Source organism: Lonchura striata, chromosome Z (genome assembly GCF_046129695.1).
Source record: "Lonchura striata isolate bLonStr1 chromosome Z, bLonStr1.mat, whole genome shotgun sequence".
Classification (NCBI taxonomy): domain Eukaryota; kingdom Metazoa; phylum Chordata; class Aves; order Passeriformes; family Estrildidae; genus Lonchura; species Lonchura striata.
Genome location: NC_134642.1, coordinates 16,114,122 through 16,141,923, shown reverse-complemented (window position 1 = coordinate 16,141,923; position 27,802 = coordinate 16,114,122). Strand labels below are relative to the sequence as shown.

General features: G+C 41.9%; 1 long non-coding RNA gene across 2 annotated transcripts in view; it reads left to right on the top strand.

Annotated features, from left to right (window-relative positions):
- The window catches only part of LOC110471261 (uncharacterized), a 56,495-nt gene extending 28,918 nt beyond the window's left edge, over positions 1 to 27,577 (top strand). The window contains exons 2-4 of one of the 2 annotated variants that reach the window (XR_002465558.3): positions 8,958 to 9,033; positions 19,910 to 20,205; positions 25,729 to 27,577. This is a non-coding gene — a long non-coding RNA (uncharacterized LOC110471261). Of the gene's footprint in view, positions 1 to 8,957; positions 9,034 to 12,357; positions 12,378 to 19,909; positions 20,206 to 25,728 lie in introns of those variants that run through there. The other variant, XR_002465559.2, reaches the window with a different exon arrangement.
- The last annotated feature ends 225 nt before the right edge of the window (positions 27,578 to 27,802 follow it).

Below are 27,802 nucleotides of genomic sequence, written 5' to 3'. Positions count from 1 at the left end.
AGGAATCACATATGCTGACAACAACTACCTGATTTGTCTTGAAGAAAGGCAGAGTCAAATTGTGTGGCAGCATCCTCTTCAATACCTTTAGGCATGATCCCTGACGTTTTGCTCAGTAGCCTGTGTGTAACAGGATGTGGGACCAAGTGAGGTATTTAATCTCTGGGTCAAAGAGCCTCATCACAGATAACTTCAGATTGCACCTGCATAGATGTATCACAGAGCTGCATGGCCCTGGGTGTGAATCTAAGACCTGGGTTAGCATTTTCTTCCACTCCTTCTTTAGCAAGATTTTTTATTTTCCTCTTTAATCGCTCAGTTTCCCTTGGCTGTAGTTCTGAAGATTACTCTTCTCCCAGCCAGAATCTTAGTCTGTATTTAAGAGGCTCTTTACATTAACAGTCTTATATTAAATTATTCTCTATTGCAACATTCTGATTTATCTATAGATCTGTATTTTTTTAAACCATTGCTTTTTAGAGCATTCTAATTTATATAGCCATTGGTTTTGACTGTCAAAACATTTTTAGTTTTAATTACTGTGTGTTGAGCTTCAAGGTATAAAACTGTCATATTAACCTGAGTATCTGCCTAAATGTGGGGAGCTGTGTGTGTTATCACTTCAACAATTGCTGGTGGGCAGTTAGCAAACTCTCATCTAGGATGTCTGTTCAGCTGCTACAGAACAGCACTGGTAGGAGGAACCACTGATGAGTTGTCGAACCATGTGCAGTTATGACCTTGATTCTGAACAACACAGCAGATTATTCAGATTGCCCAACCCCTCAGCAAAGTAGTGTGCACAGCCAACTTTACTTCAGTCAGTAACATACAAAGTGTTCATTTCACAGGGCACCTCAGACAAAAGATTTCTTCTGTCTTCTAAAAGAAAAAGTGACATCATTTACTGTCTTGGGTGGTCAGCAGACAGGTCACTCCTTGTTAGTCCTTAGGCACTGTTTTGTGTTTGGCCTTTTCAACAAGGATAAGCCTATTTCTGAGTACAGGGACTGGAGTCTGTCTTCTCCTGCCTGGGATAGGAGGAACACTGCAGTGCCTGTGACTGCACACTGGAGCAGGGCACTGTGAGTGGTCAGTTTTGCCTTTTCTTCCTGGCTGAGGGTCTGGACCAAGGCCATCAGAGGACTCACAGCAGTGAGGCATAGCCTAGCCCAGGCTCTGAGCTCTGGGAGGAGGGAGGCTTGTTGAGCTGGCAGTGGCACTGCTGGCAGATGGGCTGGAGCTGCATGATGCCTGTGAGTGTAGTTGTGGTGGTTCATGGACACACAGCGTCAGATAGCAGCCCTCCAGTGCTGCTGGAGCCCAGCTCGACGGTGGTCTCTTGAGTCTGCAAGAGTAGTGGTTCCTCCAAGGATGTCATGACAACCTCAGTCCCGACCAATAGCCTGATGTGCTTGTTCAGCTGGATTGTGCAAACATGTTAGAAGTTGCATCCACGCTGGGCCCAGAAGAAGAATAATTATGTTTTCCACTGCTGTTTTCTGTCTAGGAAGCTGCCCTTCCTACCAGCTTGTCAAGCAGAATTGGGTACTGGAACTCCACTACAAGAGATGACTTTCCAGAGCTCCCTGGACCTATGGTCCTAGGGCTGATTATCTATAAAATGTTTTCTCCTTCTCTTTTTTCAGTACCACACAATAACTTTCTGTTCACATCAGTTACTACTACTTGGAACTCCCACAAGCAGTTCTGTGCGTTAGAGACACAGTCCTTGCATATTTCACACTACTGACTTTGTCTGTGTTTGCTGTTTCTGTTTCTATTGTGTCCTCTGGTGTTTGTATTTGAAGGTCTGTAGAAGTGGGACCACATGTGTCTATGTTCATAGCACTTGGCACAGTGGAGAAAGCCAGTTGTGTGCTCATGCATTACAGATAAAGCATGCTTTCAATCTAAAAAGCATAGATAGGGAAAAATGTGAGGAGCAAAAAGATTACTGGTGCGCAGAAGCTGGTGGCCACTTTCACTCAGCACAGCCAAAGGCTTGCTGCAATGCTCTGTGAGTGTTCTTCCAATAATCTTGCTGCAAATTAGACACAAAGTAGATCTTATGGCATAATACTCTTGCATTTATTCTTTACTTCGCTCATGCTTGTCATGCTTGGGACTGTTTTGTTATTTGTGCTCTTAAAGATGTGTTGTTTCACTTTTATGAATAGCCTGTCTGGGGTAAAGAGAGAATTGCAGTGATCTTTTGATATATCCATCTTTACTTTTTCATTTTGTGCCTAAGGTGCTCAAATTGAATGAACTTTACTGCCATCTGGAGATGTAGTATTTTCATTTCTGTTTGTCATTTTACCTTTGAATTTCATTATAGAGCCTCATTCCTGGGGTTTAAAGAATAAAAGCATTTTGGTATTTTACTTGCTGTAGGGCTGTACTTCTGTTTATAGTGATTAGGTGCTGAAATAAAAGTCACCTCTGGCATCTGACAAGAGTGTTTAAGGTTGAACCTAGTGATTTAATCTAAGGGCAGACCCCTACTTGCTGGATATGTGCACATTTTTGGTGTCAGGGGAGGATAATGGCAGTGCACTGCAGTCCTGCTTGTGGGTCAGTCTGGGACCTAGGGGAATGAACAGACAAACCATGCCCTCTCTTTGAAGCCTATCAGTATCTGGAATTGTTGGAATTCTAGCAGGTGTCAAAGGTAGAATTTTTGGGTTGGTATTACCTTCTGCTGCCATGGTGTTAGTTTCAGTTCCAGGTGCAGCAATGCCATGCTTGTTTAAGGGGGCACCAGCTGGGACATACACTAGTGGTGTGAAAGTCTTTATCAAAGGGTACAAGATCTTGTACAACAGCCTGGAAATGTTGTGCCAGACCCTTAAAATACATGTTGTTAGACTGTGGTGGGTTGGCCTTGGCTGAATGCCAGATGCCCACCAAGCTGCTCTATCACTGCCCCTTCTCAGCTGGACAGGAGAGAGAAAGTAAGAAAACAGCTTGTAGATTGAGATAAGACAATTTGCTAAAACACACAAGCAAAGAGACAAAAAGCACTCCCTACTTCCCATCAGCATGAGAAGGCATATCTGGCCACTTCCTGGGAAGCAGGGCTTCAGCAAGCTTCAGAAGGCAAACATACCTACTTACCTCCCTTTTCCTCTTCCTTTACTTAGTTTTTATATCTGAGCTGATGTTATATGGTACAGAATATCCCTTTGGTCATTTTCAGTCAGCTGTCCTAGTTATGTACCCCCCAGGATCCTGCCCACTCCCAGACTACTGACGGGAAACAGAATTTGGGAGAGACAGCATTGATGCTGTGGCAGATGCTCTGTTAAGCAGAGGCCAAAACACTGGTGTGTTTTCAACACCCTTGTAGCTACCAGTGCAAAGCAGAGCACTATGAGGGCTCTTCTATAGAAAATCTCAACTAGGCCCATTATATAGACTTCCTTGGAAATAAGAACAAAATTATTTCTGTACAGAAACCACGGACTATCAAAGGAATCACATTTAAAACAAATGAAAGGAGATATTTTTGATCAGTAAACATTTGGTGTGTAAAGCTGCTTTCTAAAGGAAACTGAAAAAAAAACCCCTTTGTGTTCCATCAGAGAAAGATGGTATTAATGTTGAGAAGACAGTTCCTTAGCAAATCACATCTGAAAATAAGTGAAGGACAGGAGAGTCTTGGAGACATGGCAGTAGGATATGCTTGTATTGTTCTTTTCTTTCCTAGACAACTGCTAGTAGTGGAGATGGGTTGCTGGCTGCTGCATAAACCCTCCTTTTGAGACACTACACCCTTCTTATGTTGTCCTTTTATCATGACAAATGTAACAGTAGGAAGTAAAGGGATTGACGCAAAATAGGTGAAGTATTGAAATTATGGGTTGTTTATTAGTAGTATTGTTTTACCTTGACACTTAAATGTTAATTGATTTTTGAAATCTCCTGCTCAAAGAAGTAAAAGGAGCATAGTAGTTCTGATACAGCTGCACATAAACTTTTTTCCTGCTTGACATAATGAAGAACACATTTCATCAAAGAACAATGACCTTAAATGAGACTCTTGCTCAACACTGCTTTTCAACTGCAGCTATTCGTATTATCACTCTTACAGTGTTTGTGTCGTTGGTTGGAACATCTGTGAAATTCTGTCATTTTTTCAGAGATCCACACTCTGATAAGAGAATTACATAAATACAGAGCAGAATGAGCATTGTTATAATGTTTCGCTTTGCTGCAATAAAAGAAATTATAAACCTGGTTATGCTCCTTTTGCTTTTAGGAGCTTGAATCTGCAGGGGAAAAGAAAACCAACAAGAACCAAATTTCTGCTCTGGGAACACTGTCACGGCCAGGACTTTGATTAAAATGACAAGAGCTGTTTTATGGCTAAGTTGCATTAGTTGCATTTGCAGAGAGAAGAGAAGCACAGGGAGAAGGATGACAAGTCTCCTGAAACCCATCTCTCCTTCCCCCACCGATCTCACCTGATATTTCATGTCCCAGCTGGTAGCTGGAATTGCAAGACCTGTAGTGTTCAGATGTTGTGCAATGAGTCGCAACAAATTGTGTTTGTCAAGGCACTATCTACACAAGGGTGTTTTCCAGGCAGATCCTACTAGTTCATCCTCACTAGCATGTGACCTCAATACTCATTCTGCACGCCTGACATGACCCACTTGTGGTCAGTTATCAGGCAACAAAACCCATGTCAACAGGGATTTGGTGAGACTAACTTAGCTTCCAACTGCTAGTTGTTCAAGGTTTATTGAGTGTTGTGTCTTTAATTAGGGAACTGAGGTGCAAACTGCAGTGTCCTTTGCAAAGTCAGACCTGGGGGAATAATTTCAGGAGTCAATTGCCGATGCTGGATAGTAATTGGAAACCCAAAGGGATTCACATATGAATAGTAAATTAAGGTGCACAGTAGTAACCAGAATTTATACCTGGAACATCAGAGTTGTTAATGACCCCATTAAAAGGAATTAGGTCATTTCTTATTTAAAGGATCAGGAGATACTGCATTTTCTAAGGATACAAAGAATGCATATGAGCAAGACACGAGGGCTTTTCTGTTGAAAGTTGGTAAGTGCTGCCATTCAGAATTAGTGTCATGGTTTGATATTGGTCAAACACCAGACAGCCATAAAAGTCATTCACTCACCCTGTTCTGTTATAGTTGGGCAGAGGAGAGAGGAAAAAATTAACAAAGGGATCATGAGTTGAGATAAGGCTTGGGAGAAAAATCCTCTAAGGGCAAACCAGGTTCAAATTTAAAGGTATAAGACAAATATATAATTAACAGAGTCAGAGGAAGATAATAAGTAAAGTAAAATAAGTAAAGTAAAATAAGTAAAGTAAAGTAAGTAAGTAAAATAATCCTTTAAAACACCTTTTTTCCTCCTCAGCCCCTCCCTCCTTCCCACTGACAGTGCAGGAAGACGGGGCGGGGTTTTGGTCAGCTCATCACCTGAGATCTTCTGTTCACTCAGGGAGAGGAGCCTCTTCTCTGCCTTGCCGTGGGGTCCCTCCCACCAGCAAACAGTCTTCCTAAAATTGCTGTGGCGTGGGTCACTCGTCCACAGGGTGCAGCCCTCTAAGGACAGGCTGCTCTAGTTTGGAAGTAGCCTCTGGAAGCAGTGTCCCTCCCTCTCTGGGTCTCCCATGGATCACAGCCCCCTCCAACATCCCCCCACTCCAGCATGACCACTTTCTCCACGGGCTGCGAGTGGATCTCTGTATCCCCCATGGACTTCATGCATTACAGGGGGACAGATGGTGTCACCAAGGTCCTCATCTCGGGTCTGACACTTGGAGCATCTTCTCCCCCTCAAGGCATCACTGACCTTGTTGCCACCATGTTGTTTTCTCTCACATGTCCTCACTTCCTCCTCTTCCTCCTCTTCTCTGATTAGAAGAAAAACTGCTCCTTGTAGGTACCATTGTCAACAAGTTGTACCAGTTCAAAGATTCCTGCAGGATCCCACAGTGCCGAGAGGTTGGTTCCACGCTGGGGAGTCACTCGTTGTGTCTCCGCTGCCGGCCAGGTGACCCTGCCTCCATCGCACGGGTGGTGATGGCTGCCCTGGTGCTGGCACTGCTCAACGCCTCTCTCCATGTGGGGTCTGGGACGGGAAAGCTGCCACCACCTCTGTCCTTCTGCCCATGGCGTGGCTGGCTGGGGGCGGCCAGGCAGGCAGGGCCCACCCTGGGCCACTTCCAGATGGCAGTGGCCACGGCTCATCGCCACCACTGGAGAAAACTGTGCACATGCTACTTTGCTTTTCTTCTTAAATATGTCATCACCAACCTCTCTAATTGTGCTGGCAGCATGTCCATCTTCAGAGACATCAGAGATTGCCTCTTTCAGGCATGGTGGAAACTTCTAGCAGGTGCTGACTGCCTAAACAGAGTGAAGTTAGGCAAGATTATTTCTTTTATGTCTTATTTTGTAACTTGTATACATGCCTGAGTTTTGCAGAGCAGAGCTGGTGAGAGGGTAGGATTTACAGCAAAGAGGTTAAGAGAATTTGAATTTTCAGGTGTTCTGGCTGGAGAGTCAGATGGGACAGCACTTTCTAGAATTGGTAGGACAGACTCAGTTTTCTCTTGAAGAAATCTGAAGACTGAGAGCTCTTTTTTGGCTCATGGTATGAAAGTGAATGTAAAAGGCTGGAATAATCAATGAAGATAGGTGAATATACTGCATAGACACACTTTTCAGATTCCAACATTTTCAGAGGCCAGATTTGAGCACAAGATGTAGTGCCAAGTTTGCTCACATCTCAAGAGAGCACTGACATCACCATTTCTGTTCTGAAAGACATCTCCTTAAAAATTATGAAATCTATTTGTATTTAATCCTGACATAAAGGAGAACATATATTTGTGTAGCTTTGGTAAATATCATTGAATCTTAATGCCAGTTCCTACTTGTCACTTTTAAGACACAGTTTGGGGTTAGTTTCAAAACTCTTATCCAAGCCTCCTTCAAATCCAAATTCATGTGCTGGGCCACCTAACCCAACCCAGGCAAGATGTATTGAAAAAGTAAATCTTACTAGCATGAGTAGAAGCAATTAGATGTTTCATGACAATAGCATCATAAAACTGGCAAAAATAAAGAAATCTAGGTCTGTGCAGATCTTTGCTTCCTGGTTCCCCAGCCAGGATTATTAAGTGTTAGCCACAACTCTAATGCCTCAGCAAAGTAGCCCACTTAGTCATATAGAAGCTTGTCTGTGTGTTGGAAATAGTCAAACCATATTAAAGCTCTGGAAAATTAACATAAAAGAATGTCAGAATGTTCAAATCTTACACAGAATTATTAACAATTAAAGTTATTCACTTCACAAGAGAGAGGTGGAGTTTGTGATATTTTGGAGACAGTAACTTAAGCCTCCAACCTTTCCTTCTCAATTATAAACCTCACAGGCTGTTCAGATTTTTTTCAGAGCCTGTTTAGGCTGCCAGTTTTCCTTCAGAGCAAGGGCAGACAGCAGTGACTAGAGGCTATAGCAGGATCCTTTCTCTAAAGATGTAGGATATGGGATCTGTGGCACCCAGTCCTCTGAAGAAAGGGAACACCATTGCCATAAGAGGTATCTTGCATTTGATTACCTATAGTCAAAGTTAACTGTGCCCCTCAGCTGGCTAAGTGTAATAAAACATGTATAACTTCTTTTTTTTTTTTTTTTTTTTTGCTCAAAGACACATGACCAGATTTCAGTAGAATTTTTTTTCCCTAAAACTGCTTTTTCTACTCCAAGAAAGGTTAGCACTTGGCAGTATATTGCAAAATCATAACTTCTGCTCACACATAACAATGTGAGAAAAACCTGTACTGGTAAAGTCTAAAAGCTACAGACATTCCACATTATATATAGTGCCTTACAACTGGAGCACCATCTGATGAAGTGTTATTTTGCTTCTGATACCTATTATTTTGCATTTAGAAGAAATTCAATACAACAAGGAAATAAGCCTGATTTTGTGTGGACTTGTGCCATATACTTCTGCAATGCATTAACAATAATAACTTTCTTTCCCTCTACTCTTTACATAGCACATCTTTCAGATTCTCTCTACATTCCTGAAATACCCACTTCACTCCCTCTACTATTAAAATGGCTCTACGTGTTTTGAAGTTACCTAGATGATAACACCTCAAGGCCAGACAGACAAAAAGATAGTGGTTGAGGTTCACTTTTTCTCTGCTGTCAGTGGAGAAACCAATTACAAATTTTCCTATAGCAAACTTTCAGTTTTCCACAGGGTTTTTATACACTCAGTTATTTTTGAGGAATCTGTCTCTATCAAAATTATTTGAGTACATTCTCAAACTATCAGAGTGAAGGTAGTTGAAAAAGTGATCATTTAAGCTTTTCCTTCAGAAGCCAGGGATAATTTTCGTTTATCTGGTTTTTATTGAGTAAACTGTGCCATTAATGATTCTGCAACTGCAATTAAATGGTCCTGGTAATTTATGGTATTTTGGTTAGTCCTAACATCATGGTGTTACCATTTATGTTATTAATTCCCAGCCTTTTAAACAGATAATATGCTGAGACTGGTTTTTTATGCTATAAGCTTGTTAACTTCCATGGCAGAGGAGAGGCAACCCAAATGTTCAAGCCTGGTTATGAGTGGAAGTTTTGTATTTGGGTGCCTGCATCCAAGAGTTCATAGTTTCTTCTTTCTGACAACAGTCTCTCCTGATCAACTTTTTCCCAAGGAGTGTTTCTAAATTGTTTTAGTTATCATCCTAGAAATAAAATACAACTAAGCTGAACATACCTTCCAGTATTGGTCTCACCTACTACTTCCTGATTTTTCCATTTGTATTTCATCTGAGCAGGGCAGAAAACAATCAGATGAGGTATTGGCTTTGTTCTCATTGTTCTCAGCATGTTTTTCTATCACCTTTATCTCAAGAATCATATGCTTGATCTTAATTCTTTATTCTTTATTTCTAGAAACTACATTGGCTTCTCTGACTGTGACAGAGCTCTGTGTGTGTATACAGGTGACAACCCACAAACTGTCATTACAGTAAGTAGTGTTCTACCTAAAAATAATACATCTGCCTACATGGAAAGGTCTAAGAAAATATGACTGAAAGGTCTTATACCAGATTCCAATAATGAAATTCTGTTCAGTCTAATATCCCCACAGTGCTTTGACTGCAATTTTCCCTGCAAGCTCATCTGTTTAATAATCATGGAAGCATAGAATCATAGTATGGTTTGCATTGGAAGAGACTATACACCCAGTGCAAAACCCCCTGTCATGGGTATGGACATATTTCACTAGATCTGATTGCTCGAAGCTCCATCCAGCCTGGCCTTGAACACTTCCAGGAATGGGGCAGTAACTTCTCTGGGCAACCTGTTCCAGTTCCTAACCACCCTCTTAGTAAACAATTTCTTCCTAATATACAATCTGAACCTGCTCTCAGTTTAAAGCCATTTCCCCTTGTCCTGTCACTACATGCCCTTGTAAAAAGTCCCTCTTCAACTCTCTTGTAGCTTCCTTAGGTACTGTAAAGGTCCTTCCACAGCCTTCTCCTCTTCAGGCTGAATAAACTCAACAGTTCAGCCTTTCTTCACTGGGGAGGTGTTCCAGCCCTCTGATCATCTTTGTGACCTTCCACTGGACCACATCAAGATGGTCCATATCCTTCTTATTTTGGTGACCTCAGTGCTGATGCAGCACTTTAGGTGGGGTCTCAGCAGAGCAGAGCAGAAGGGCAGAATCCCCTCCCTGGCCCTGCTGCCCACCCTGCTCTGGATGCAGCCCAGGACATGTGTGGCTCTCTGGGCTGTGAATGTACATTGTTAGGTCATGGTGAGCTTCTTGTGCAGCAGTATCCACAAATCCTCCTCACCTGTATGGCTCTCAATCCATTCTTTGACCAGCCTGTGTCCATGTCTGGAATTGCCCTGACCCAGATGCAGGACCACAATTTGACCCTGTTGAACTTCCAGGCCCACCTCTCCAGGCTGCCCAGGCTCCTTGTGGTGGCACCCCTGCCCTCCAGCACCAATTTTGATCCAAATCAATTGTTCTTTCAGACATAACTGCATGTAAAGTTTCATTAACAGCACATTTCTCCTGCATTCATCCAAACAAATTTAAAAATATGTTAGACTACACCGCCTCTGGAAACCACAAGGTTACCCAGAGATAGCATTGCCAGCGGTGAAGAAGAACAAGCCAAATGAGAGTGAGGAAAGCTGGTGGTGGTCGAGGAGGTCAGCTGCACAGATTGCAGACACAAGCTGATTGCTGTGGGCTGTGGATGGAGACGCTGTGGTTTGTAAGATAAAAGAAAGGGAAGTTGCAGTAACTTCACATTTTCAGCTCAGACACATGGCCTTCTTTTCTCTCCTCCATTCTTAGGAGACAGCAATAGAAGGTGATTTTTCTGTGTCAATTCCCTGTCCTTTAGGCAGGTTTTAAAGGAATTTTCTGATCCCTACCAGTTGCAACAGACCTGGGAGTGACAACATTCACTATGAGGATAACCACAGCTCGTCCTGGAAAGGGAGAATTAAAAGTGCAAATCCACTCACACCTGCAAAAGAAATGAGGGACCAACCTCACTGTTCTCAGGAGACTGGGAGACCATGCAACTGTAATTTGCATTGCCCAGAGCAATCAAGTAATAGGTTGGAGCAGGACCCTCAGCTTCTCTGGAGTTTTGTTCATGGAGCCTCATCACATTTTCTATCCATGTCTAATATTATAAAACCCCTGAATCTGAAAAATCTTTACTAAGATAAAGGTAGATAGTATGAGGAACAAAAACTTTCAGTCCTGCCATTTAACTCCCAAATTCTCCTTAACTTTGAACAGTGAATTCTCAAAACTTAAACTGTGTAAATAAACAGAAAGAAATGCACCATGTTGACCAGGATTCATGCCTGTAAATCTTTCTACCTTAGGGTAGAATGGCTTTACCTAAAACTTTACACTGCTTTCATTTCTTAGACTTCCCCTCAAGATGAGCACATTTTCATTATGTTCTAACAAGCAATGGTAGAAAAAATAAAAAGAGTAAACAAACTACCTCCTTGCCCAAAATGCATGAACACTATTTTTTGGGATTAGAATGCTTGCATAGGACTCTTAAGGAAAAAGCACATTTTACATCTATAATTTTATTCTATGGAAATCCAGCTGAACTAATAGGGTAACTGGCATCAGCAAAAGGGCAGCAAGCAACTTTTAATATTCTTGTCAATGTGAATTGTGCTGGGTTTGCAGTGCTGGGAATCCAGCAGTGTCTCCACTGCTTCTGATCCAGCTTGGCAAAAATCAACCAACCAACCCAACAACCTAATACCACTAGAGCAGATTATTCCAGAGTCTCTAGCGTGCCTGAGAAAGAACTGAGGACTTTCCTAAGGACTGTCTCACAGCAGACATTACCTACACATTAATTCCTTCACACTGGCTTCTCCACATGTTCCTTCCCAGACAAATAATTACTAGCGGCAATAATGGAAAAAAATTTTAAAACGCAAAAATAATTTTTAAAAAAATGCAAAGCACAAAGGGACCAAATGCAGGCACTCATTTTTTTTTTTTTTTCTGTGCTAGCAATGCAAGTCAGTTCTTCAAGTATTCATGAGACACTTGTAGTGACAGACAAAAGCTGGTATTACACAGTCTCTGTCGACAACAGTCTTGATGTTCTAATGACTTGATCATTCTCATTATGCATGCATTTTCTGTTTGCTGTAATCTATAAGCAAGCATCAAAAGTGCCAGTAGCATACTGCTTAAGAATTTCAGTGAAGCATTAAAAAGCAGAGCAGCAGAATATATCTTTAATTTGTCTTGAATGGCAGACTATCAGAATCTTCTTTCTTTTTTTCCTCCTGTTGCTTTCTTTTTAGGTAATTTAATCTGCTTAATAATTACCGTCTCTGTGAAGTTTCCGCAACTTTAATTTTAGCAACAAAGCAGCATTAAATGGTTTGGTTGGAAGGGACTCTTTGTCAGTTGATAACTAATTGTAGAGCAAAAAGATACAGACAGCAGTTAATCAAGATTACTTGATGAGACATTTAAGAATGTTCACTACACCATACTATATGCAGGGTGAATCTTATTTATAGCATAAAGTAATTTCAGTACTAATATAATTTTGGATCAGATGTACACTATTATGCTTTTTTTATTAATTAAATAGTAACTTTTTAGCTCACGAGATCTGCTGCTACTTCTGTGGTTATCTTTTCAGGGAAGATGTTAACAAATGGTACCACAAAACACCAGCTGGGACTTGACTTTAGGACTTTTCAAATTTTAAGAAAATTTGGAACTTCAAGGCCCAATCATGCTGGTGTTTTATTAGAGGTGCATTAAGCAGGAAGAACACATTTGCTGTGAGTAGAGAATTTCATAGCACTTTTCCATGATTTTCATGAGAACTCAGTCTTTGTTGCCTGGAACATTGTGATAAAGTGCATTTTCATATACTGCAGTGCCATTACCAGAAATACTACAGCCCTTTCCAAAGAAAATACTTTCAGAAGATATATTAGGAATTGAGGGACTTGGCAGATGGTGAACTGTGTGTTTAGGCTTATATCATCCAAAACACACTGTAGTAAGTAGAGCACCAAAACTGGCTGTGAAAACAAGTGCCTTCACCTCTGAGATTATGGCCCAATGAAAAGTTAATCTTTCTTTTATTTTTTAATCAAATATTTCCTTTCATTAAACTTGCTTTTTCTATGCTTTCTTCTCCTTACATCACCATCTGAGGGTTCAAAAAATGAAGGATCCATGCTGAGAACATTAAAAAGAAAGGACATGTAAAAGTTATGCTCATCTGAGAGATTAATCTGTGCTATTTTTCATGTTAGCTGTGCCCTCCAGTCATGGTGTCCAGCACAGTAAATGACAATGCAATTGGCTTTTCTCTTTTTATTGAGTCTGTTACTGAAGGATGATAGCCCATCAAAACAATTTTTTGATTCTGTGATAATCATAGAATATCCTGACTAAGAAGGAACCCACAAGAATCAGTAAGTCCAGCTCCTGGCCCTGCACAGGACACCCCAAGAATCACACCATGTCCCCAAGAGCATTTTCCAAATGCTTCTTCAGTTCTGTCAGGCTTGGTGCTGTGACCACTTCCCTGGCGAGCCTCTACCAATGCTCAGCCACCCTCTGGTTGAGGAACCTTTCCCTAATATCCAACCTAAACCTCCCCTGACACAAATTCAGGCCATTACCTCAGGTCTTATCATTGATCTCTCCAGAGAAGAGATCAGTGCCTGCCCCTCACAAGAAGAAGATGTAGACTGCAATGAGGTCTCCCCTCAGTGTCCTCCAGGCTGAACAGACCAGGTGGCCTCAGCTGCTCCTCATACAGCTTCCCCTCAAGGCCTTTCACCATCCTCATGGCCCTCCTTTGGACACTCTCTAGCCTTACATTAGGCTGTTGTGGCACCCAGAACTGCCCCAGCACTCGAGGTGAGGCTGCCCCAGTGCAGAGCAGACTGGGACAACAGTGCTGTGCCTGATGTCCCCAGGACACGGCTGGCCCTCCTGGCTGCCAGGGCACTGCTGACCATGTTCAACTTGCCATCAGCCAGGACCCTCGAGACCCTTTCTGTGGTACTGCTTTCCAGCATCTGATTTCTCCATCTATCTGCACATTTAGAGCTGCCCCATCCCCAGTGCAGAAGTGGGCATTTGTCCTTGTTACACTTCATTCAGTTGGTGATTGTCCAGCCCTTTAATTTGTCAAAGTCTCTCTGAAGGGCTTCTCTGCCTTCAATGGAGTCCACAGGTCCTCCACATTTGGTATAATTCTCTATCTGTCATTGCACTACCCATGCACATCAAGAATAGCCATGTTTGTGGGGCAGCCAGCATCTGCTCAGGACAGGGCCAAACAGTCTGACCCATTTAAAGCATTTCTAGTTGTTCCATGAATATACTTAAAATAAAATTTCTTTAATATACTTCATAAAAAGTTCCAGAAGATCTTGGAAAATAACAATTTCCTACAGAATTTACTTTTAAATAAAACTTTCAGTATACATTTATGCAATCTTTCAGTAACAGCAAAACTCTTTCCTAACAAGCTGGCCAATACTCTTCATGAGTACCATGGTCACTGGAAAGATAAATAAGTAAAATCTTTTTCCCAAAAAGAGTACTATCATGTGCTCTCTAGGGATGGATTTATTTTTGAACACTTAAACATCTATCTCCCAAGTGGCAACTGTTTAGCAAGAAGAGATTTTTATTCATCTTCCTGCTTAATTATATTTGTGTGAGAGTTATTGTGGACTCTAATTAGGCACCTGTTCTCTCTCCACTCACACGGAAAAAAGTTTCAATTATAGTAAAACAAATCAAATTATTGAAGCACTATCCTCTTCACTTTTCATTTTGCTATAGATAATGGGAGGAAAATTGGCTTGAGTGTTCAGATATTCATACCAGACTCCAGTCAGTTTTTATGTAATAAAATAACAGGCTAAAATACTCTTCTCAGCTGAATTATGTGAATGAATACCTGTATTAAGTCCATTAGCAGATCTTTTGTTCACCAGTTTAAAGTGTTGTGGGCCTATTTTTGGTCCTTTTTCACTCATAGGTCTGGGATAGTACGTCTTCTGTCTTCCTCCCCCAAAATACCTCAATAAGAATTTTCAAGTGGAAATATTTTTCAGAAATGGATGACTTTAAGCCACCCTGAGATTGCAAGTGGTCTAGGTGTACAGTAGTTGGGTGATCAGCTGCCACTCCTCTGCACAGAGCAACATGTTTTCCACTCTATCAGCGTTTAATCCTCACCACCTGAATTTTTAGATGCAGGTTGTAACTGGGTTGAATAATTCCATGTGATGCATAGAAAGGTTTGTGGGGCTGTGTCCACATAGATTTTGTGTGGATGAAGACCAGAAGTCTTCAGACAGAATTCTCCTTGTTGTAGCTGAGAGCCAACCAACTTGCAAGTGACGCCAAAAAACCTTAAAAACTAGACTTAAAGGCTAAATTTGGGGCATTTATCATACATTTGTGGCTGTGTATTATTGTTCTACCTAAATAAGATTTAGGAAAGCAGACAGGTGGGTTATATTCTACTTTTGACAGCATGTGCTCCTGACATACACCTGAGGAATCTGGAGTCACTCATGCCTGTTCCTTATGGAGGACAGAGGTGCCACCCTGGTGCAAGGCAAAACCAGCTTGACAAGCCAAACATCTGCTGAGGTACTTCCTCTCCTTCTTGGCCCCTCCCTTGCCAGTGCACAGCTGGACAAGTCCAAAGAGCTGCTCCTCACCTCACCTCGCCTTGCTTCTGACTGATGCAAGAGGATTACAAAAGGCAGTCCCAAACTCTCCTACTTCAGAGCAGCCACGAGGGAGAGCTCCCTTGCATCTTTTCTTGACAGCAGGGTCAGGTTGGCAGCCCCAGCCTGTTGCCTCTGCTTCACCAGAATACATGCTTCCTACTCTTGGCACGGCCCAAAGTCTCATTCCATTGCCTGTGATCAGATGCTGCTGACTTGTAGTGTTACTCAAGGGATGGAGGAGAGAGGAGCAAAGCAAGAGAAGACAATCCCTAAAACCTGGGTGAGCCACACTGCACCTCTAGGACGAGCTTACTTCTTATTTTCCATCTCTCCTGGCTCTTTCCCCTAGCTGGTGCAAGCCCAGTCCTGTTGTTGAAAGAGATTTTGTCAGAATGTAACACTAGCTTACTAACACCTGTTTGCATTTTCATAGAGACTAACATAGGAAGGAAATGTTATTCTAAATCAGCGCACACATTGTGTTCCTATCTCAGGTTGCATCCTTCCGGGAGTCAGGAAGCACTCAGATGTTTTTCATCTGAATTACTTTGCACAGTGTGGGCTACCCTGCCCTTCCCATCCATTACTGCCATCATTCCTTTTGGGGCAATAATGAAAAGGCTGTCCTCAGGACTCTGTAACTAATATTACTTGTCTTAAGATGGAAGATATAATTAGTAGTATTAAAGCTTACACAGCAAGAGACAGTAGCATGCAGCCAGCAGGTAGAGGGGCTGCTTGGTTTCCCCTACAGTAAGAGAGCACTCAATGCTTCTGTATAAAAGAATCCTTCTACTCATGCACAGAACAAGCAGTAATATCACTAGAAACAAGCCATAAGTATCATCAGTCACATGTGCCTGGTTTCCTTCTGCCTCAGCACACACAGTCAGTGAGAGAGGCAATAATCTTTCTCCAAAGCAAAACAATTCCTATTTATGCTCAGGCCAGAGGTAAAGTACTTTGGGTAGAATGGGCTCCGACCTGAACTTCCACCCCAAAATGAAACAGTCTTGCTCTTTAAATGTTCTTTTTTCCAGCATTGTGTATCTGTGAACCTTCTGAATTATATCTCAAAAAATTAACCAAAGACCTTACTTATATCAGATCTTGGAGCTTTTTTCTAGATTTAAGGATGTTTGAATTTGTTTGCATAAGCAAGCTAAACTGGCTTGTTTCTGAGGAGTGATTTGGCATTTAACTGAGAGGATAAGAAAATCATTAACTGGTGGGGCAAAAGAAAAAAAAAGAATTGATCTGACACTAAGTATGGATTCTAATGAAAATGTCTGAATTGTTTTATTGACTGATAATGTACTAAAGATCTTTCATAAAACACATATATGGAGGGATGTAATAGCAGAGGACTTACCTGAATTACATCTCAGTCCATGTAGTCATTTGGAAAATCACTTAAAGTACAGCATTGTCGCACATTATTTACATTATATTTTGAATCAGTAAAGGCTGCACAAATTCAATGTAGATGCAGAGATCCACCATGCTTCATCAATTAAACCAGTACAGCAAGTTAAAAAATTGAAAAGAATATTTATCTTTCATTACACTGCACCATTTTATTTAGAGCACTAGAAAAAGTCATGGAGGTAATCTGATTATCCATATGAAGTTGAAAACACTTCTAGAAAAGTAAACAAGAGCTTTTTAATTTTGCCTCAGAGAGCAGATGCAGTGTCAGATAATGTGTTAAGATGAAAACAGGAGAGGCCCATGAAAATTCCAACATCGACAAAAAGTAAATGATGGTCCAAAGTACACAAAGCCAGCGCAAAACCAGAAACAGTTTGAAGATAATTTGATACCAGCTCAGAGGAAGTTGAACGGACATGAGTAAAAAGCATTTCTATTTGATTTGAAAATTAAACAAATTCAAAATTAGGGCTATGTTTTCTAATAAATAAAAGATTAACCATGCATTTTACATGATTCAATAAAATTTGCATGCATTCAATAAAAGATTAACCATGCAGTTACATTGATAACAATACAAAATGGTCAGATTTTTTGACTCTTATGGCAAAGTATCCAGACAGATGCTGAAAAGGACCAAGAATTGAAGCCCAGGTAAAGTAATAATTTGCCTTTCTCAATGAACGTGTAGGCTAGTGTATGATCTTATGAAAAGATCACCAATATAATTCTGGTAATTTCTGGCATTTAAGTTTCTTAATTATACATATAAATACAGAATGAGGGTTTTTTTACAGCCAAATTAAAAAATTTCAGGTGGCAGTGGCAAACGCTAGCTTGGACTGGTTCACTTGGCCCCAGATATAAATATTGTGATACACTTCTCCACTCATCATTTTACTAACATTAACCTCGGAGTTCTTAATCACAGTTTTATCTAACTCACTGATGGTCTATATCAAATCTTTGGAAATGCCTTCCACACATAGTTTCTGCTGAAGAGAACACTGCAGCACCACATCTTGATTTGCTGTGAAATCACCTACTTCTAGAACAAGGTTTTCCATTAAAAAATAGAGCAATTTGGTGCTTTTAGAGTCACAGCATGGGCTATACAGCTCTGTAAAACCAGCCTAAATCCACACAGCCCCTTTCATAGGGGTGCTATGACCTATTATTTCATGCAGTGCTGAGTATCATGCCACAGAAGACCTGGACTTGCCACCCAACTTCAAACAATTACTGACCCTGCTGTATGTTTAGAAGACCCTGGTAACATGTATAAGACAAATAAGCTCCTCCACATTCAAGCAGCTAAGCTGAGATCTTGATTACCTCCAGAAAAAGGGCCCCCCTTGCAGGGCCTTTATACATTCCTACTTTTGTTAACATAGGGCATAAAGCAGCTGGGATAGAGTCAAGTGCTTCAAGAGTGTCTCCTGGCAAGGAGTCCATTCAGTGCCATAACTCCTTTCCTTCTGCAGAGAACTGAAAGGCCTTAATGTACAGGTGTGTGGGCCAGGGAGAAATGAAGAAAAGAATCAACTCAGGAAAGAAAGCAAGAAATCAAAAAGAAGAGAGCTCATCATAGTCTACTGTTTCCTCAAGAGGGGAAGCAAAGAGGCAAATGCTGATCTCTGACAGGACCCCAGGAAATGGCCTGAATTTGTTTCAGAGGAGGTTTAAGTTGGATATTAGGGAAAGATACTTCACCCAGAGTGTGGCTGGGCACTTGAACAGGTTCCCCAGGGAAATGGTCATAGCACCAAGCCTGACAGAGCTTAGGAAGCTTTTGGACAATGCTCTCAAGCACATGGTGCGAGCCAGGAGTTGAGTCCAATGATCCTTGTTGGTCTCTTCCAACTCAGAACCTACTGTTATACAATGAACTTACAAATGTTCATGCTGTTGAAGCCATTGGCAGAGACAGAGAAAACAGAAGGACATCTGTTAAACGCTTATCTTGGCTACTCATCTAGTTCCCATTGTAATCACTTCAGAAGTGCACTAGTGGACTGGGACATGCAGAAGAAGCCCCCTCCTCTGCAGACCTTTGGGGTCAGAAAGAGCAGAGTGGGAGACAGAGGCTCAGCTGGGTGGAGATGGTGAACCTGAGGGTATGGACTGCTGTTGAAGCAGGGGAACACACTCCAAGTTGTTAGAAACCTTTTTGATGTGTGCCCAAGAGCATTCTCTTGGCAGCACCGTTTGTGGATATGCAAGGAGCTAAGTCTGTCATACCAGCTCCTGGTGAACCACAGGCTCCTTCAGAGACATAAGATTCATCTTTTTACAAGGAGCAGATAGCCCATCTCTATAGAAGGACAGTCTCAAGGGAAATGACATACTGCTTTTATCTCCAGATACCTAGTCTCTGGACCTTGCAAGCTTTCACTGTGGTGATTCCAGTGAAGCAAGTCTTGGGTGAAATTATCCACATTACAGGCAGTCCAGACCCACAAAATACAGAACAACCTTCTCCAAAATATCAGGGCGTGAGGCTTAAGGGTGAGAAATTTGCTTCATGTGGTAATATTGTAAAACACAGGAAAAAGAAGAAGTTACTATAATAAACTACCAAAAATGGTCATAAGGTCTTAGAGGTAGATTAAGATACTTGCCAGTCTTTGTCACTGCCAAGGGATGACATGGAATCACTGCTGGAATTTGCTCAGTATGCATTCATGATTTCTTGTCCTTTCACAGTCCTTACTCGGAAGAGCCGAACAATGCTGTCATGGACTTCTGCAAACATGTGCCTTCCAGGAATTCTCACTCATAATGTATTCCTCTCAGTGGCTTCAAAAATAGCATTCTGATATTTGAGTTGAGGAAAAATTACGAAGAACCCATAGAAATTAGCAACAAATTGGTAATACTGACCAATGCTGATAATAATACTAATACATAATAGTGTATTCCCAGGTAAAGAAAGAAGAACTGTGGGTAAGGCAAATGCAGCTCAGGGCACACAGCAAACCCTGGCTGGCTGTGCTTACAGAGGCTGTTAAATAGTAGCTCCTGAATTTTTAAGATACAGTTCTCAGTTTCACTCCAAAGATCTGGCTAAACTCAAATGCAAAACAGTTTGATGCTCCTTTGTAAGACTGAATAGCAATAATCCACTATGGCATTTACACAGTGCTTCTCTCTTTGCTGTTTTACAGACTTTATTCAATCAATTCTTGTGTCTCTCCAATGAATAAAACTATGCCTTTCAGGAATGAGGAAACTGAGGAAGAGGTGCTAAACGTGTTTGCACGGCTCACAGAGATTTGGTCACAGCAGAAATTGTTGGATTCAGGAGGCTACTCCACCCCCATCTGCACCCACATCACAAGCCCACACCTTCCCCTTCTGGTGTTACTGGAATACAAATGCTTCTTTCTCTTATGTGCTTGCCAAGACCTGGGGCAGAACCATCATATTCCCTGTATGCCAGTGGATGTGGTCATTCCACAAGGTAATTTATAATATGTACAAAAGCTTCTTCTAAGGGTGTTGGTAAGATATATGGGGTTACTAAAGACCTAATAAAGACTAAGCCACACTAATAAAAGGCAAAGGTTGTAATTTAGAATGGAAAATCCTATGATTTAAAGGCAGTGGCCAAATATTGGATCATTTTATGTATTATTAATAAATAAGAACAAGCAAGGCACAGAACATCTGGTGTAAAAGATAAAACTCTTATCAATGTTCACCAGACTCCAGGATTTTTGTGCTGGGTAAACCCCAATGCCTGTGTGAGAACCTCCTCCACTGTACTGGTGGCATCACATACAGTTTGCCTGTGCTGGTTTGGCACAGGAGTGACTTTCGTGGAGAAGGTCCTGTCACCTGTTGCTGCCACCCTACTTTCAAGGTCCATTTGATCAGGTGTCTGTAGTCTAGTCAGGTATAAAGAGGCTCTGCAAACAGGATATGTACAATTTCACAAGCACCTCACAAGTGTTTCCTGCCTGGCACACATAAGACATGGCTATGATTTGATGAGCTACAGACCCCCTCTTGTAAGGAATCCAAGGAGCCTTTGTCGCCCATTGGGTAACATATAGGGGAGTGTCCCACTCCTAGAGCAAGCCTTTGACGTTAAAACCCAATGTCTTTTCCACCAGCTCCATCAATACCACAACCAGCTCCCACTTTCTTTTCGATAGGAGCTTATTCACAGAATCACATGTTTGGAAGAGACCGTCAAGATCATCATTGAGTCCAACCCGTGACCTAACACCTCAACTAGACCATGGCACCAAGTGCAACATCCAGTCTTCCTAAACACATCCAGGGATGGTGATGACACCACCTCCCTGGGGAGGCCATTCCAATACTTTATCAGTCTTTCTGTAAAAAACTTCTTCCTAATATCCAATTTGTATTTCCCTTGGCACAGTTTAAAACTGTGCCCTCTGGTTCTATCAGTTGCTGCCTGGATAAAGAGACCAACTCCCTTTCAGGGAGTTATAGAGAGTGATAAGGTCACCTCTGAGTCTCCTTTTCTCCAGGCTGAACACCCCCAGCTCCCTCAGCCGTTCCTCACAGGGTTTGTGTTCCAAGCCCCTCTCCAGCCTCGTTGACTCCTCTGGATGTGCTCAAGTGCCTCAATGTCCTTCCCAAACTGAGGGCCCAGAACTGACACAGCACTCAAGGTGTGGCCTCACCAGTGCTGAGTACAGGAGGAGAATGACCTCCCTGCTCCTGCTGGCCACACAATTCCTAATGCAGGCCAGGATGCCCTTGGCCTTCTGGGCCACCAGGGCACACTGCTGGCTCATGTCCAGTTGGCTGTCACCAGCACCCCCAGGTCCCTTTCCAGTCACACTGTCCCCAGCTTGTAATGCTACAGGGGGTAACTGTGGCCAAAATGTAGGACTTGGCACTTGGACTTATTAAACATCATCTTACTGGACTCTGCCCATCCATCTAAGTGTTCCAGGTTTCTCTGCAGAGCCCTCCCACGTCCCAACAGATTGACACACGCTCCCAGCTTAGTGTTGTCTGCAAATTTACTAATGAAGGACTCAATCCCCTCATCCATGTCATCAATAAAGCCATTGAACAGAGCTGGTCCCAGCACAGAGCCCTGAGGGACACCACTGGTGCCTGGCCCCAGCTGGATGCAGCACTGCTCACCAGCACTCTCTGGCCCAGCCATGCAGCCAGTTCTGAACCCAGCACAGAGTGCTCCTGTCCCAGCCGTGGGCTGCAGCTTCTCCAGCAGTGTGCTGTGGGAGACAGTGCCAAAGGCCTTGCTGAAGCCCAAATGATCAACATGCACAGCCTTTCCTGCATCCACCAGGCAGGTCACCTGGTCATAGAAGGAGACCAGGCTGGTCAAGCACAACCTTTCCCTCCTAAACCCCTGCTGGCTGGGTCTGATACCCTGGCCATCCTGTAAGTGCTGTGTGATGACACTCAGTATAAACTGTTCCTAACCTTACTGGGTACTGAAGTCAGGATAACTGGCCTATAATTACCAGGATCATCCTTCCCACCCTTTTTTTGAATGGATGTCACATTGGCCAGCTTCCAGTTCTCTGGAAACTCACCAGTGAGCCAGGACTGTTGCAAAATGATAGAGAGTGGCTTCACAAGCTCGTCTGCCAGCTCTTTAATCACCAGATGGATTTCATCTGGTCTTATGGATTTATCCAAATTTATCCAAATGGCTCAGCAGTTCTCTGACTGCCTCCTCCTGGATGATGGGGGACCATTCTGCTCCCTGACAACATCTACCAACCCAGAAGGACAGTTGTCTTAAGGACAAGCTGTCTTCCCACTAGAGTCTGGGACAAAGAAGGCATTAAGCACTTTCGCCTTCTCCTCATCTGCAGTTACCAAGTCCTCATCTCGGTATCTTTCCACTTATGTACTTGGGATTCCTTGATCCCCTACCTATAATTTTGCCCTTGCTAACCTTATTGCTTATTTTCTATAGACATTAACACAGCTTTTTGTCAGGCCAGCAGCTTCACCAGCACCCTTAGCTGAGGTTATGCAGCCAGTGGGAAGCAAAGTTGAACCTTGAGTCCCTTGAGCATCAGCAGCCAAGCACTGATGGTGGGGGAGGATAACACAGAGGAAGGTGCAGTGCCCTCTGCATCACTATCACACTTACCCATCTATTTTACACCTTGCTGGCAGATGTTTATCCTCACACTTGAGACACTCTTAAACACTTTAGGTTAAACTATGCATGTATTGACTCCATGGCATTGCAACTGAGGCCTGAGGTTATTAGAAGGGTAAAGAGCAGAAAACCTAGTAGAAACTTAAAGCACCTGAGCAAATGAACAATGTATTCCTTTACAGGCCATAGTAGTCTGCAGACACAGTGGAAGAAGGAATAAAAAAGGGATTTGTGCCTTAAGAACACAGGACATTCCTCAGCACATGTATCCATGCTTACCAGTGCTTTCCCTGTGCAGTAGTGCTGCATGCAGTGTGACTGTTCATGTAAGCAGGTTGTGGCTTGTGACAGCAGGCTTTGGTCTTTCAGTCATCACAATCTGTTTCCTGAGGCATTGACACTTAATCCATGATCTTGAATCATAACGTTTTCTGATCAGCATGAAAAGATCTTTATACAGAAATATTGCCATTTTCATTTCCACCTAGGTGCTTCCTCTAGCCTTTGGAGAGCTGGGATATGCTGGTTACTGTGACAATGGTCTCCAGCTGGTGTTTGTAAGGTATCCATTCCCCAGGGTATGGAGTGCCTTGTGTCTGATCTTTCAGCCCTAAAACTGTTTAAGCTTTGCAAATAAGGGAACACTTAAAAGCCATAGTTTGACAATAACAGAAGAAATTTACCAAAAGATCAAATAGCAAACACATTGTTAAGATGACATTTAATGAAGAAAATTTTTCCTTGGGTTCTGCAGTGCTGCCACTTGCCTATGATTCTGACTAATCAGTACCTGAAAGGTCCTTCAAGGCTGTCATGTCCTGGAGAGTTTTAGATCTGTGTCTTTTCTGCTTTGTGCTAATGATGACTACAGGAGCCACCTCTGACAATTATTTTAAGCAGTCTTATTTCCCCCACTATACAGAAATACCTTCTCCTCATCCCTCCCTATCTTGTGGTTTAACAGACCCTTACCTCTAATGACCAGCTCTAGGGGTGCTATTTGCTAAGAAGGAGCTTGAGTCATATTTTATCTTTCCATTACAATCTTTTAATGAATGCTTCCATTGAATATCCAAACTAGAGCACTGATGGCTCTAAGCTTAAACAGTATTTTCAATTTACCAAGTCTTTTAAGGCATGGTGTTAAAACTTTACAAGTCGTATATTCAAGAAGTTATTAACCAGATAAAAAACATAGCCTGAAAATCAGTTCATAACAGCACCACAGAAATAGAAATCACAATATCTCAGCATCATAGCAAGTGTTACCATGATCTCTTGGTCTAACTATATGATAGAACTGGAAAATGTATTAGCTTATTTGGTTAGTACTACTTTATTTTGGTTAGTGCTTCTTTGCAGCTTCATATCCCCAAAGGAGCATAGTCACACTAATACTGCCCCAATACTAAATGATGTAAATGCTGTACTATTAGTTTTCATCATTTTCAACTAAAGTGTAGCTGCCTGCATGACCTGACTTGTTTCCCAGGGCAGTATTTCAACAGCCATTACAGAAGCTGGTGCATCCCCTGGAGTTTCAATTTAATGCCTTCAAACCACAGGCTGAGCTGTTCAAGTTTTATGGTTTAAAGTTTATTCTAAAATTTATTTTATAGTTGAAAATTTATTTTCTTTTAAACTCTCCAGAATGCCCTCCAGCCAGTTCATAAATGGCAGAATAGGCTTGTTTTCTTCCAGCCAAATTGAACCAGAGAGGTTATAGAGCAGCACAACCACACCACACAGAATGAGCAATCAAGCAACTCTAAGAGACACAGTGCAAGATCCTTAGTCATTTTACATCCATGAGAAGTTCTCACTAGGCTCATGAAAATTTTTTGCCTACATTATGTTGGTTGTGTACAAAGTCTGTGTGTTTGTGTAAGAAAGAAAGCAAACCAAACTGAGCTAAACAATCAGGAAGGACTTTAACTATTGCAGCTGCAAGCAACTGCAGCCTTTAAACATACAGGCAGTGCAGCTGGTGAGTGCTGAGTATTAATACCTACACTCCAGCTCTTGTGTGGCACTCCTTTGTCTCCTAGAAACATAAAGTTTGCCAAAGTAAGCAGAATTTTTTTCCACTCCTAGCAGAGTACCTGCAGAGAAAGATGACACTTTGCCCTTGGCAAAGGGGAGTAACACCCTGGCACATATGCCTGCTCTCTCAACAAGCTGTTGTACCATCAACCTGAAAGTGTCAAAACAAAAGCTTTTTGTTTTCCTGTCTAGCCCGCTTTCTTCCCAAAGTACAAGCCTCATTTCAGAAATAGGCATTTCACAAAAGCTCTTCTGAGGTGCTTTCATAGGCTCTGTTCCCTGTAGTGGCTGGACCCTGTGTATGTGAGTATGTGAGTATGAGCTTGAGGAGCTGTTCAAGCAAAAATGCTTGCAGGTCTGCAAGTAGAAGATGCAGATCCAGCTAGTAAAAGATTGGAGGGCTGCAGCAAAATGAAAGACATAGCACATTTTTGCAATCTCTAGAAGGTGAAGACGAAATCTTAATGCTGAATTCAAAAACTGAAAAGTGAGTGAGAAAATAAGGCAGGGAAGTACTATGGCAAGAAAATGGCTTTCATGGAGTTTTGAAAAACCTGTAGGGACTAAACATTTATAATATGTCCATTTATACCCCTTTAGAATTGCAACTTAGACAAAGGATGAAAGAGGCAATGCATAAGAGCTTCAGTGTATGAGTGCCTCTTCTGCTAAGCTTTCTGACTTTAAAATAGCTAAGTCTGAATGTTTGAAAAATTCCAAGTTACAGTACAATAGAATTCAATTTTTACTAAAAATGAAGGCTTTGCCCCCTCCTGGCATTTCATCTATCTGTTCTCTGTTATGACACCCCAGCTCTTCCATAGGTCCTTTACTCATATGGAGAGCTGCCTCTGACAGATGATCAGGCTGAAGATCTGGAAGAGATCCAGAAGCACAGGAGCTCACAACAGTTGTGGATGACACAAACTGACAAGGCGGCAAATAACCATGAAGACTCTTTGGTATAGTGGCACACATATATAAAATATATAAATTCATAATACAAATAATATAAATGACGTTTGTGTACACACACAGAAATACATATGCATATTTGCTTAAGCAACCTGGATTGTTTGGAGAATTTGATTAATGCAAAATACGGTTCTATGTGACTATTTAGTACTTGGCATGGTCATAAAAGGAAGTCCTGAAGGTCATGCCTACAAATGCATGGACTGCAGTGTGAGTGGCAGTATGATAAGTAGGAGTCTCAGCTCAACAGGAATTATTATTTTGATGTAGACACAAATCAGACTATTATAGTTCTTGAACAGATAAAAAAAGAAAAGTGAGAAACATCTGAAAGTATGATTTCCCTCTGACAATAATGTCAGTGAGCTGGATACTGGGCATCTGGACAGTTTTGAAGGTCACACACTCAACACTCAGGTATGCACACACACAAACTACAAACATGGAAAGGGTACAGAAAAGAGCCATACAATGATCTGATGGGGGAGAAGAAGTATCTTATAGCAAGGATTTAGAGATCTCCTCTAAAATCTTTAATGATTTTAAGTTACAGAAAATTTGAGAAAAGTCTTAATTGTAGTCTAATAATACCTCCATGGAAATAAAACAATGGCTTTTCAAAAGCCTTTTATTTCAACAGAGAAAGACATAGAAGGAACCACCAGTGTCTAGTTTAAGAATAAAGCCAGAAATGTTAAAATTATAAGGATTACTCATTTTTTTGCTGATTTTAGCTGCTGGAGAAAACTATCAAAGCAATCAAAGCCCTTTGCATTTGTTAAAATTATTTTGGGTTTTTCAATCCATCAAGCATTTTTCCCCTTTTTGTCCTTCCATTTCTCTTCCCTCATGCCCTGAAGAGAGCTGAGAAAGCAACTGGGTGGGGGCTTTGCTGGTGGGATCAACCCACCTGACACTGCCACAGAATACAATTGCAGGGGACTGTTTTGACACAAGTATTTTGGCCATCTGAGTCCTTGGACAGACACTCATAGAATCATGGAATCATTTAGATTGGAAGAGACTTCTCAGATCAAGTTAAATTGTTAACCTAGTGTGGCCAAGTTCACCTCTCAGCCATATCCCTGAAGTGCCACATCTCCACATCTTTTAAGTACCGCCATGGATGGTGACTTAAGTCTGGTAGCCTGTTCCAATACTTGACAAAAATCATGTCATAAGGAGGCACTAAAAACCCAAGTCTGGACCCCTGCTCCAGGTCAGAGCCACCTTGTAGCAGATAAGCAGACTGGAAAATTCCTGTGATCTTCTATCTTTAAACAAGCTATCCATTTCTTTTAAAGATAAAAACACAAACCTTGCAAATATCAAGTATATTCTTACAGCCCATTTGGAGCAACCAATTAATAGAGGTGGCTAATCCTGATTCTGCTACAAATGTGGATAGAACTGTCAGGAAGTTTGGACAAATTTTCTTCAAGCTATGTAGTGAATAGATGCACTTAAAAAAAAAAAAAAAATCTGTTAATAAAGCCTAAGCAAGTCAATTTCCTGAAGGACAATTCTCACCCACTTGGGGGCTGATGGGGTCATGCTCATTTCTCTCCAGCCAAGTCCAGCCTTGGGCACTCACTAGTAGCAAAGAAGAGCAGAGCATACTCTTTCCATTGGTGCCCAGTGAAAAGAGAAGGGACAATGAATACCAACTGTAGGTTTCCTCTGAACATCAGGAAACATATTTTTAATATGAGGCTCACCCAGCACTGGCAGAGGGCTGTCCAGCATCTTCCTCCTTGGAGATGTTCAAAAGCAACTTGTACAGACTCCTGGGCAACTGGCTGTAGATGGCTCTGCTTGAGCAGAGGGCTGGAGCAGGTGAGCTCCAGAGGTTTACCAACAGCAGCCATACTGGTACCCTGTAATTTGCAAGAGCAGCCAGTGCCAGAGGGGC